Below are 13,020 nucleotides of genomic sequence, written 5' to 3' on the forward strand. Positions count from 1 at the left end.
TTGCTACGTGGCAAACAAGTTACCAGTAGGTTCAGTAGATTGTCAGAAAACAAATGAGACCCAGCATTCATGATATGCACGCTCTTAAGGCTGTGCAATTGGGCAATTAGTTGAATTAGTTGAAAGGGGTGTGTTCAAAAAAATAGCAGTGTGGCATTCAATCACTGAGGTCATCAATTTTGTGAAGAAACAGGTGTGAATCAGGTGGCCCCTATTTAAGGATGAAGCCAACACTTGTTGAACATGCATTTGAAAGCTGAGGAAAATGGGTCGTTCAAGACATTGTTCAGAAGAACAGCGTACTTTGATTAAAAAGTTGATTAGAGAGGGGAAAACCTATAAAGAGGTGCAAAAAATGATAGGCTGTTCAGCTAAAATGATCTCCAATGCCTTAAAATGGAGAGCAAAACCAGAGAGACGTGGAAGAAAATGGAAGACAACCATCAAAATGGATAGAAGAATAACCAGAATGGCAAAGGCTCAGCCAATGATCACCTCCAGGATGATCAAAGACAGTCTGGAGTTACCTGTAAGTACTGTGACAGTTAGAAGACGTCTGTGTGAAGCTAATCTATTTTCAAGAATCCCCCGCAAAGTCCCTCTGTTAAAAAAAAGGCATGTGCAGAAGAGGTTACAATTTGCCAAAGAACACATCAACTGGCCTAAAGAGAAATGGAGGAACATTTTGTGGACTGATGAGAGTAAAATTGTTCTTTTTGGGTCCAAGGGCCACAGGCAGTTTGTGAGACGACCCCCAAACTCTGAATTCAAGCCACAGTACACAGTGAAGACAGTGAAGCATGGAGGTGCAAGCATCATGATATGGGCATGCTTCTCCTACTATGGTGTTGGGCCTATTTATCGCATACCAGGGATCATGGATCAGTTTGCATATGTTAAAATACTTGAAGAGGTCATGTTGCCCTATGCTGAAGAGGACATGCCCTTGAAACGGTTGTTTCAACAAGACAATGACCCAAAACACACTAGTAAACGGGCAAAGTCTTGGTTCCAAACCAACAAAATTAATGTTATGGAGTGGCCAGCCCAATCTCCAGACCTTAATCCAATTGAGAACTTGTGGGGTGATATCAAAAATGCTGTTTCTGAAGCAAAACCAAGAAATGTGAATGAATTGTGGAATGTTGTTAAAGAATCATGGAGTGGAATAACAGCTGAGAGGTGCCACAAGTTGGTTGACTCCATGCCACACGGATGTCAAGCAGTTTTAAAAAACTGTGGTCATACAACTAAATATTAGTTTAGTGATTCACAGGATTGCTAAATCCCAGAAAGAAAAAAAATGTTTGTACAAAATAGTTTTGAGTTTGTACAGTCAAAGGTAGACACTGCTATTTTTTTGAACACACCCCTTTCAACTAATTCAACTAATTGCCCAATTGCACAGCCTTAAGAGCGTGCATATCATGAATGCTGGGTCTCATTTGTTTTCTGAGAATCTACTGAACCTACTGGTAACTTGTTTGCCACGTAGCAATAAAAAATATACTAAAAACCTTGATTATTCTGGTTAGTCACATTGTACTGCTATTATTTTGAACAAGACTGTATATAAATAAGGGGTGTAACGGTTCATCTACTATATCTATGTATCGATTTATATTCCTATGATCCAACTACATCGATCTGTGCTCGGCAAGTTGGCCTTCCGGACGACATATAACGATCTAATATCGTTTTAAAAGGTAATCAATCGATTGTATCGATGATAGGAAATAATGCATTTGATTTAAGCACGTCAGACTTTATATGGATGTTTTTTCTTAGCACTTTTAATGATAAAGGCGTTAAACGTTACTCAGTCAGCCTATATGTGACGTCAGCCGCGCAAAGAAAACAAAACATAGCACGGACAGGATTTGTCATGACAGCGGAGGACAGAGCAGAAGCCAACGAGCGAGAAACTATCAAGCCGCCATTGCGGTCCAGTGTGTGGAAACACTTAGTAGCAGGTTCAGCCACTGCTCATTCAACCTGAAGAGATGTTAGATGCACTTTACTTTTTGATATTAATACTGTAATATTTTTATGCTGGAAAAACAAGCAGAAGTAGCAGTAGTATGTTGGTTACACACTGTACTTTTATTGAAAATGAGAGCAGAAATGGTTAACTTCCTGTTAATTCAACCTAAACTGTTGGTTGTACTTTGTTCAAATAAAATGTGAACACATTTGCCATTACTTGTTTGTTTAGATCCATTGATACCTGGTTCCCTTAAAAGAAACAACAGGAATCTAGGAAACTTCACCAGCATGTATTTATTTCAGTAACACTGATTTAAATTGTTGGCTAAAAAGTTACTGAATCGATTTTAAATCTCTGAATCGTTTCGGATCGTATTGTTCTAAATGAACCAATATAGTCCCCTTGAATCGTATCAACAACCTCAAATCGTGATACGAATCGAATCGTTGTTAAAATGAATCGTTACACCCCTTATATATACACTCTAAAAAAAAAAGGTTCTTCAGTGGTTCTTCAGCGGTTCTTTAGGGTGGATAAGGTGCTATATAGCACCAATACCATATAAAGAACCTGTAAAGCCCCTGTGTGGTTCTTCAGCGGTTCTTCAGTGGTTCTTTGGGGTGGTTAAGGTGCTATATAGCACCACTGTCATAAAAAAAAAAAAAAAAATAAATAAAAAAAAGCCCCTCTAGGTTCTGTCTCTCTTTTAGTTTCTTAATTTAGTTGGGGAATTGATTACAAAACAACATTAAATAAAATAATAATATTCACATGAAGTTAACATGGTTCTCAACATTTTTGGCCCATAAAGGCCCCCAAATCAAATATATTTGAGCCCTCAAACACTTTGAATCACAAAGTGATTCAAAACAGCTTTTTGCCATTGGTATTAAAAATTAAGCTAATGAATATGGGGCCTGCCCAACTTTTTAAAATTAAAACACAATAGATATTCAATACACACAAATTATAACAGTAGGCAGCTACCAAATCAAATCCACACTTAAACCTTTTCAAATCATCACCCATACATCGCTTATTAATAGCCAATACATTATAAATAAAAATTATAAAAAAACCTCTTGGAAAAAAAAATTCTCCGCTGAAAAACTGATTTCACTTTATCACACCACTATAAAATGTTATTTACAGCGCCAAAACAAAGTTATCTTAATTATATTTTATTTAAGTATAATATTTTATACTTAATTGACTTTATTTTAATTTTATGTTTTGTTCATTTGTGTAGTCTAGCTTTAATAACATATTATGATGTCCGTATATTATATATATATAAGATATAAACGCGCCAATCAGATGTACGCTGTTTGTGCGCGAGCGGTCCTACTCGAGAAACTGGGTCATTGTGTCGTTGCTCGTTGGACCTTTGGAGCCGGCGTCGTCGTTATGAAGAGAGACTGAGGAGAAAGAATCTTGCCCAGGTGAGTGTCATACCTCCAACTGTCACATAAATATGCTATTAAAGTTGAGTTCCTTGTTAGGGGGACATTTTGTTGGTATTTTAAAATGTTGTACCGTGTTTTGAGTAATGTTAGCCGACTGTGTGGAGCCTGACCAACTGTGTTGACTAATTTAACTTAGTTAAGGATTTTTTTTCGCAATAAACAAAGCGAATAACATCCTAGTGACGCTCAAAAAGAAAAAGGATAATAATTTCTTACACTCGAGCCAGAGTTGCAGCAGTAACGTTTTAGTAACGTTAACGTTAAGTTATTTCAACCAAATACACTGAAACGCCTTTGGTGTAACGTCAACCGACAAAGCTCGAGAGACAGAGGGGGGTTTAAGTTAACGTTAAGGAGATACGGTTAGGGATATTTGTTGCTTAACTAACACTGAAGTGTAACGTTAAGTAATAATTAAGGATAACGTGGTCGTTCGTTTCGTGACCAACTATTTAATCTTTTTTTTTTTTTTTTTGAATCGCTGATAGAGATGACAGCCACGGTCCTAGAGGTGGGCTTTATATAACGTTAGCTGCACCGTTCCCATGGATACTGTGTCTAGTAACGTTAGTGAATATGAAATAAAAATAACATATGCACAACTTCTTAACTATTAAGTTAAAATTATAATGTAAGCATATTTATGTTAACCGTTTAAAGCTCAAATAATGTATTTAATCTTACATGCAAGAGGTGTAACATTACATAGTGTAAGGTTACGTCAAAGACTTCTATGCAAATGTAACTGGAATAGAAGCAAACAACAAATTCTTTAACGTTCCAGCTCTATTTATTTAGGCTATTTATCATTAGCTTAATTATTAACATTGGCCAATTTCATGTCATGAATATTTGCATCATGTAACTGTTAATGAATTGGTTTGAAGATCATTTTCAGTTAAGGCTGTGCATCATCAATGTCACAATACGATACACATCACGATATGGATCAATTTGTAATTACATTTCTTTTGAGCAGAGTTTAGTAATGTTAACAGTAATATCTGTTTATTGAATAACCAGTGCCAGTGTTTCTGTTATAACAGTTGTGATAACTGAAAAACTATTTAGTTTATGTCATTTAAAAAAAATTAAGAGTTAAATTAAATAAATTGTCACAAGAACAGCTTGGTTCAATATCGATTATTTTTGGCTACATAACAGGTATGCCACATGCATGGCAAATTTTCTCAAGGAATAGGATACACATCTCTTAACTGATGCTGTAAACTATAGGAGTCAGTTGAAGCCTACTATAATATTGAAGGTAAAATTGAACAGATTTGTACAAACTCTTAAATTACACAAGGATTTTTTTTAATAATAATAAAGTTAAAATATTTGCTAAACAAATTACATATTTCTACTCAAATTAGTTTTTTTTAAAGTATAAACATTTAAATGGTGGCTGTCAAACAAACTTTCTCAATTCACATTTGGTGTAGCAGCAGAACTTTGGTGTCTGTTCATCTAAGACAAATTTTATTAATCTATATAGATTCCTGTGTAAGTGTGTTTTGTATTTGTACCCACATTTGTACCAATTTCAATACCCCTATAGGTTGATGCAGGAGAAGATGAACAAAGTATTAGGGGACATCTAGAGAAGCTTCAACCAAACATAGAGCTCCTCAAAGAAAGGATGGTGTGGAAATTTTTTTTGTCCAACCATAGCACAGAGGAGACTCGTTTCAGACTGGTGAAAATGGTAAGTACAGTAGTGTGTTGATTGCCTCCTTATGTATGACTATTTTTTAATATGTCTTTTTTTACTTTAGCCAACAAATTCTTACACCGCTCTCTGTAATGGCACAGAGACCTTCAAGTTTCACAGAGTCCCCTTAAGGACAAGTTCAGGCGAAAGATTGACGACTGTGAAGATGGCAGGCTAAAAAAAAAGGTAATTAGGGTGGTGCTATAATTCAACAAAACAAGAAATTGGCTCTACCTACAGTTCTGTTGGTCTGGAGTGCATTTCCCGTAAAACGAAGTAACGCAGGTGGTGGAGTAATAACTGCTTTTAATTAATTATTTTGAGATAGAATTCATGCTAGATCTTTTGCTATACATTATGGACATGGCACCTGAGGCCTAATTCTTATTTTTCTCAGTTATTTTGCTTCATTTCCTGATTCAATCAAAGGCTCTTTCTTACGTACTAGAGCGCGTCCGCACATGCATACTCTTCAAAAAAGGTAATTTAATATGGCCTTATACATATACATAATACATAAAGGACATTTGTATGTATTCGAAAAAAGTCCCGGCTGAAACATTGTCCCTCACATCACCTCCTCTCCCTCTCATTTCTGGCAATGGGGGGAGGGGGAGATGAAAGGTAGGATGTTTGACCTGGGACTTTTTACTGCGCTGAGTACTTATTGCTATTCCGCCATACATTATAGTTCTCCTTTTTAATCGGCTTAGAAAAGCACCACATTTTATTTTGTGTCACCATACTTGATCGTTCAGCTATTCGTGTAACTGTATTTAAATAGGGAAACCGTGGAGGTGTTTGGTGGCTTCTAACTTGATCTCTGTTTGGTACCATAGTGAATGAACTGGGCTTAGTGGGCTAAGCTAAATGCTATCAGATCGTCAGCGCGAGTCAGAGAGATTAAGTGCACGCACTCCGACGAGAGAGGTATGCGTCAACTCGTCTTAGTTAAGGGAATAACATAGTTTAATGTGAAAAAAGCGGTAAAGTATCCTTTTAAGTCCACGTCATGCAAACAAGAAACTATGCTTCTAACCAAAGGTCTAGAGCTGTCGTTCCAACAACACAAGTTTACGATGCAGTTTGCGAAAGTTCAACGATTTGGTGTTTTCCGACACCATCGTTCCAATGAACGATGTCGGTAACAACGGAACTTGCGACCATAGTTGGCTAACGATGGGGAAACGCACCCCGGATTGACTTGAAAATTAACATGCAGTTTCTTTTCTGGACCTGTTATGAAGTTTTATGTAGCATCATTTCTCAAAGCTAAAGTCTGAACATTCTGTTTTTGCTTCAAAAGAGAAAAATTATACAACCTAATTTTAACATCTTTGTTGGGATTGGGATTAAAATGCAGTGGTTGCCTATCATTTTAAATGGGTACAGACAGTTAAGGCAGATAGACTGGCAATACCAGATGAACTGGCAATCGCAATGTGCAAACACACAGTTTCTTCCTAAATGCTGTTTAACAGTAGCCTTGAAGTAGACGCACCCTTGCAGCAGCAAATCTAATTTGCAGCGAGTGTGGTCTATTAACTCATAAAATTGTGAACTGGAAAAAATAAACTCTGGTCAGGCCAATCACATTGTGTTTAAAGTTGGTGGGCGGGCTTAACATAATGACGGCACTCCAGCAGATTTGCGGTCTTGTGTAGGTTCCGCATGCAACTTGTAAACAAAGAAGCTGGCGAACGGCGGTCTTTCAAATCGGCTTTGGCCGCGACTCTGGAAGATTTGGAGTTAAGCTTTTCTTTGAGAAAAGAACGGCACTGAAATCATCCTTTAGAAAGGGAAGATGTGTTCAGAGTTTTACCGACCAGATACGGCAAATGTTTAATCTATCAACTAGTTCCACTTCACGTTGCTCTGGTTGGTTGTAGCACTATCCTATTGCGTGCAGAGGGAATTTGAAAGACAACCGTTTATCACGCCCCTTGGATTGAGCCCTGTCAACGGTGAGTCTGAGTCAACATCTTGATGTGGGTCTGGCTTGTCAGGCCAGTTCAAAAGGGAAGTGCAAGTAGATGCAAAGGGAGCGGTACACAGTCAATACTCAGGCAAGGACCCCCTCCGCTGGTGTGGCGTTACACTCCGTTTATAAAAATGCCAGTGAGCGTGTGGACTAGGCCTAAATTCACTATCCCTCATTCTTCGCTGGGTTCAGTGGTTGCACTTGCAAGCTATCACCATCATTATCACTCATTAGCGCACCAAACTTCAGCTCTCTTCACTTTACCACTTGGTCTGGTTTCTTCAAAAAGGACACACAACAGACTACCTGGTTTTGCACTGGAGTGCTTACCTATTATACTCACCTGATAAACCTACCTGTTGTTCCTGATCTGTCATCTGTCTTCTTTTTCCTGCGTTGTCTACTTGGATCTTCTTATCACTAGTCATCTACAACGCACACCACCTGCACAGAGAACCACGTATCACCACCAGCTAAGTCTTCAGTAAACCAGCATCATTGTTGCATTCCCACTTTGTTATCCTATCTTTACAATAAAGACTTTTTGTTTCACTTATCCCCCTTGTCTGTCCTCTTCCTTGTGCATGACAGAAGACCAAACCACAAAAAGAAAACATGAGCTGGAAATTCACTGGAGAGCGTCGTTCCCCATTATGCTTTACAGCCAGCCCCAGAGTCTCATCCTAAGATGGGTGCCTTGTCAGAACTCCCTTCCTAAAATTACTTCTCGTCTGAACTTGTGTCCTAAAATGGCCAATGATTTCAATTCACTTCCTTTTCTAGGATCCAGTAGCAACTACCTTTCTTGTCCAGAGGCGAGTCCCTTCCTCGTCAAGAGCCCAGAGGTGGCTCTAGTCCATGAGTCCACTCTAGTTAGTGAGTTTACTCTCATCCCAGAGGACATTTCTGTGCCTATATAAAGCTAGCATATGTGTCTTGGCCACACACACATCGGCTCCAACCCCTGCACTGCCTTGACATCCCGAACTGCCTGCACCTTCATGGCTTCCAGAACCGCCTTCACCGTCATGACTTCCTGAACCGCCTGCCCCGCCATGATCTTCCAGAACCCCCTGCACTGCCATGGCTTCCTGAACTACCTGCACCGCCATGGCTTCCAGAACCGCCTGCACTGCCATGGCTTCCAGAACCACCTGCACCGCCATGATCTTCCTGAACCACCTGCACTGCCATGATCTTCCAGAACCGCCTGCACTGCCATGGCTTCCAGAACTGCCTGCACTGCCATGGCTTCCTGAACTGCCTGCACTGCCATGGCTTCCTGAACCACCTGCATCGCACCGCCATGATCTTCCAGAACCCCCTGCACTGCCATGGCTTCCTGAACCACCTGCATCGCACCGCCATGATCTTCCAGAACCCCCTGCACTGCCATGGCTTCCTGAACCACCTGCACCGCCATGGCTTCCTGAACCACCTGAACTGCCAACTGCGCCCTGGTCTCCAAATCAACCGGTCTTCCTGTACCATCCTTGAGACAACCTGCTCTGATGAACCATAATGAGTCCAGGACGCAGACGCCCTCAAACAACCCCAGCATTCCTCTTGTTCCACATCTACACTCACTCCTCATTATCACCATCGTTATCACTCATTAGCATACCCTACTTGCGCTCTCTCCACTCCACCATATTCTCTGGTTTCGACAAAGAGAAGCATCACAGACCAGGCCTGGTTTTGCACTAGAGTGCAAAATTATGTTATATACTTTTATACTCACCTGAGAAACCTACCTTTTGTTCCTGACCTGTCATCTGTCTTCTTTTTCTTGTGTTGTCTGCTTGGTTCTCCTACTAACCAGTCATCTACATCGCACACCACCTGCACAGAGAACACTGTGTCACCTGACATTCATCCATGCTTGTGTTGCATTCCCGATTTGTTCTCCTATCGTTGCAAAAAAGACTTGTTTCACTTACCTCCCATGTCTGTCCTCCTTTGTTCCCTGCAGGCAAAGAGGGGTATTGCAACTTGTCCCAATGTGCATGTGATGAATGCCTGTGTATTTGTACTAGTCAAATTAAGTATACTTTGAATGGCTGTGCGTTCGCCTAAGCGTACATATAAAAAACAAAATATACCTTGGGCATTAAACAGTAATGAAGGTTAAAACAAACAAAAAAAGTATTGGCTAAAAGCATCCATGTTATGTTAATCTAATGATGTTATTTTGTTTAAAGGCCTACAGTTGGAACCAGCTATTTTGCTCTTGCCTGCACTGTTGAAGGATGACCCGAGGTTGCTGTTTGAAGTTGAGGTGAGCCTTGAACAGTTTACTAGTGTGTAAAGCACAATCTAATCAAAGCACTACCCTTATTACTTACACTCGCATTTTATTATGCAAATTATTTTAATTCAAACATTAGTTTTTTTGTTTGTTGGTCTCTTCAAACTATCTTGTTAAATTGAAGAGACAATTACATTCAATATAGAAATAAATATGAGAAGATGGTTAATGCTATTATTTCCTCTCCTCCAGGGCCATGCTCAGACCAGCCCTTCTGACATCCTAGCACCTAAAATGGTGCTTAAAGGCTGCAGGGAGGGTCATCCCCTGCAGTATGACCACATTTTACTCACTTTGGATGGCCAGGTAATCACTGAGGAGAGTGAGGAGATCTCAATGGCACTGGGGCCTACTCTTGTGTGTTGTGTTTGGAGTCCAGTATTCTACAGGAATCAAAAATACACTGACCTTTTTTGACTGTCGTTTTAAAATAAAAGGATGGAGCCGGACTTCCTGTCACCATAAAAGATGTGTACAGTTCAATCTGTGACAAGATTTAAGTGATATATTCTCTCTTTTTTCCAGTTTTAGTTCCAGTTTATGTATTGTTTTTAAAATCCTGAAGGACTTGCAAATGGCTTGAAAGCTTAAAGGGTTAGTTCACCCAAAAATTGATTCAAGCTGATAGAAGAGCAACTTTGACTGAAAAAGCCACTTGTTACAAATAAGGTATGCCGCAAAGCATTTGTGAAGCCACAACACGCACAACCTTGAGGCGGATGGGCTACAACAGCAGAAGACCCCACCGGGTACCACCCATTTCCACTACAAATAGGAAAAAGAGGGTACAATTTGCACAAGCTCACCAAAATTGGACAGGTGAAGACTGGGAAACGAACAACATTAGGGTAAGTAATTAATGACAGAATTTTCATTTTTCGGTGAACTAACCCTTTAACTCTGATTGCAAATGGTTGTATAAGCAGTTTTATTGTATATAATAAGCTATTAGAAATTAGTTAATATGAATGCATGAGTGTATGTATCATACATCTGTATGTAGAATGAATTCAAATGGTGAAAAGTAATCATAAGAGGTCTATAATACCTGTAGAAGGGTGTACAACTACTGTCTTTGAGTAGACTTTAGGCCGGGGACACACTGCAAGCGTGCCGTGAGCGTCTCGGCTGCGTGGCGTGTCCGTTTTTATTTCGGCTCCCGTGTTAACCGGTTAGCGCTTGCATACTGCCTGCGTCAGCCGCGCGGCTCACGCGCGGTCCGAGCCGCGCGGAAAACGCGTGCATGCTTCAAATAGAAAAGACGCCTATTTTTCACGCGACATGCGAGCGTGTTGGAAGCGTTTCTAGGCAAAATAGCATAGGAAAAGATGTTTATATGCCATTTTGACACGAATACATATTAATAAATGACATTTTCATGTTTGAAAGTCTTTAGGTTAACATAAATGCAGATATAGGCCTACTTGTAATAATAAAAAACAACATAATTATCGATTTTGAAATATTAAACCTGTCAATACAGAACGAAATATTCTGTAGCCTATTTTGCCGTCAATACCATATGTATGGTCAATAGGCTACTTCTGACGTTGTCTTTGCTGTATCAATAGGCAATATATTTATATTTAACCTGAAGAATAGGGCTTCCCAGCAGCAGCAGTGCCGCGTCAGACACGCTTCTAGTGTGCAAAGACAGAGAAAACGCCAGGCAGCCGCCCCGCGGCTGACATGCAGCAGAAACGCCATGCTTGCAGTGTGTCTCCGGCCTTAGGGTTCTATATTCTCTCTCGCTTTCTTCCAGTGTTCCAGTTTTGTATTTATTTTTTTCAGTTTGCATGTGTTTGTTTTTGAGCAATTCCACTCACTCATTAATCTGTTACAAACTCTCAAAATTTTCCAAATAAAAAATGTTTGTAAAAAACAAAACAGGTCTCTTTTTCAAAAATGTACATATTTCAAGTGTGTTGCATTTTTTATGTGTGTAGGTATATTGTAATGTTTATGTATAGTCCCTGACTTGTCAGCACTGATTTTATTTGCTACTAAGATTAATCAATTAAATGGTTTTAAAAGTGTAATTTACTTTGTTTCTCAGAAAGCATTTAATACAGTATTTTAAATCTTTAAAACCACAATTTGGTAAGAATTATCATTTACCTTTTAAGTAAAAGTTGTAATTAAGAAGCTTATTGACATCAGAAGCGTATCTGACATGATAATGGACCCTACTATCTTAAAAAAACTATATATATAAAAAAAACAATATATGGCACCTCTAATTTGACAAATGTGCTAGAAAGCTACTTGATGAATAGGTGCTATATAGCACCGAAAAAGGTTCTTCTGATTATGAACCAAAGAACCACTCCTGGTGCTATATGGCACCCCTAATGGTTCTATATAGCACCATTTGACAAAGGTGCTATATAGCACCTTTAAAGATAGGTGCTATATAGCACTGAAAAAGGTTCCCCTATGATTACGAGCCAAAGAACCATTTTTAGTGCTATATAGCACCATTTTTGTTTAGAGTGTATATATATATATATATATATATATATATATATATATATATATATATATATATATATATATATATATATATATATATATATATATATATATACAGTGGCATGTGAGCATCAGAACTGGACCACGGAGCAATGGAAGAAGGTGGCCTGGTCTGAGGAATCACGTGTTCTTTTACATCACGTGGATGGCCGGGTGTGTGTGTGCGTGACTTACCTGAGGAACACATGGCCCCAGGATGCACTATGGGAAGAAGGTGGTCTAGTCTGATGAATCTGATAAATAGCTTATATTGACATGTTTATGTCAATATAAGACATGTCCGGTTTGACAGGTTTTCAAACTGGGCACCTGCCATCCAGCTGCAGTTTACTGTAGATTAGACCGTGAAATTCACCGAGTTGTGTGCGTGGCTATGGCTCGCTGACCTGTTAGGGATTTTCCACAACAGGTACAGAGCCATTGTTATCCCTAACATGTTTGATGACGGAAAAAAAGGCATCTCAAGGCCTCATCGTGAGATGTTTTTATTCGCGCAGGTGACAAAAAAAGAAGTCATCTAGACCGAGTAACACAATGCGAATATTCACTTTGCTTTTGGTGTCCACGCACCAATATAGTCTCAATTTTTTTAGCCAGGAAAGTTTTCTTTACGTAAATGGATAACATTCTTGTTTGGTTTCCAAAAAAATACCCACGTGTGACGCAACAAGTCGTCCATCGGAGGTATAACTGTGGTGGCAATAGACAACAATACATTGCATGGGAAAAAAAGTATCAATTTTTATTTTATACCAAAAATCCTTAGGATATTAAGTAAAGATCATGTTCTATGAAGATATTTTGTAAATACCGTAACTATAAAAAAAACAGTAGTAGTAATATACATTACTACAGTAGTAAGCGTAGTTAAACATAGACTGTGAAAAAAATTGGTTGCTAAGGACTTAATTAGCACAACTTTAAAACCGATTTTTTCTTCAATATAATTTTTGTTTTTCACCCTTAGATTCCAGATGTTAAAATAGCTATATCTTGGCCAAACATTGTCCTATCCCAACAAACCATAAATCA

The 13,020-nt window shown here is 39.0% G+C and overlaps 1 protein-coding gene across 1 annotated transcript in view; it reads right to left on the reverse strand.

Moving 5' to 3' along the window:
* Positions 1 to 13,020, reverse strand: part of lonp1 (lon peptidase 1, mitochondrial) — an 89,493-nt gene that overhangs the window by 76,323 nt on the left and 150 nt on the right. The window lies entirely within an intron of this gene.

This window comes from Pseudorasbora parva, chromosome 14 (assembly GCF_024679245.1).
Source record: "Pseudorasbora parva isolate DD20220531a chromosome 14, ASM2467924v1, whole genome shotgun sequence".
Lineage (NCBI taxonomy): Eukaryota > Metazoa > Chordata > Actinopteri > Cypriniformes > Gobionidae > Pseudorasbora > Pseudorasbora parva.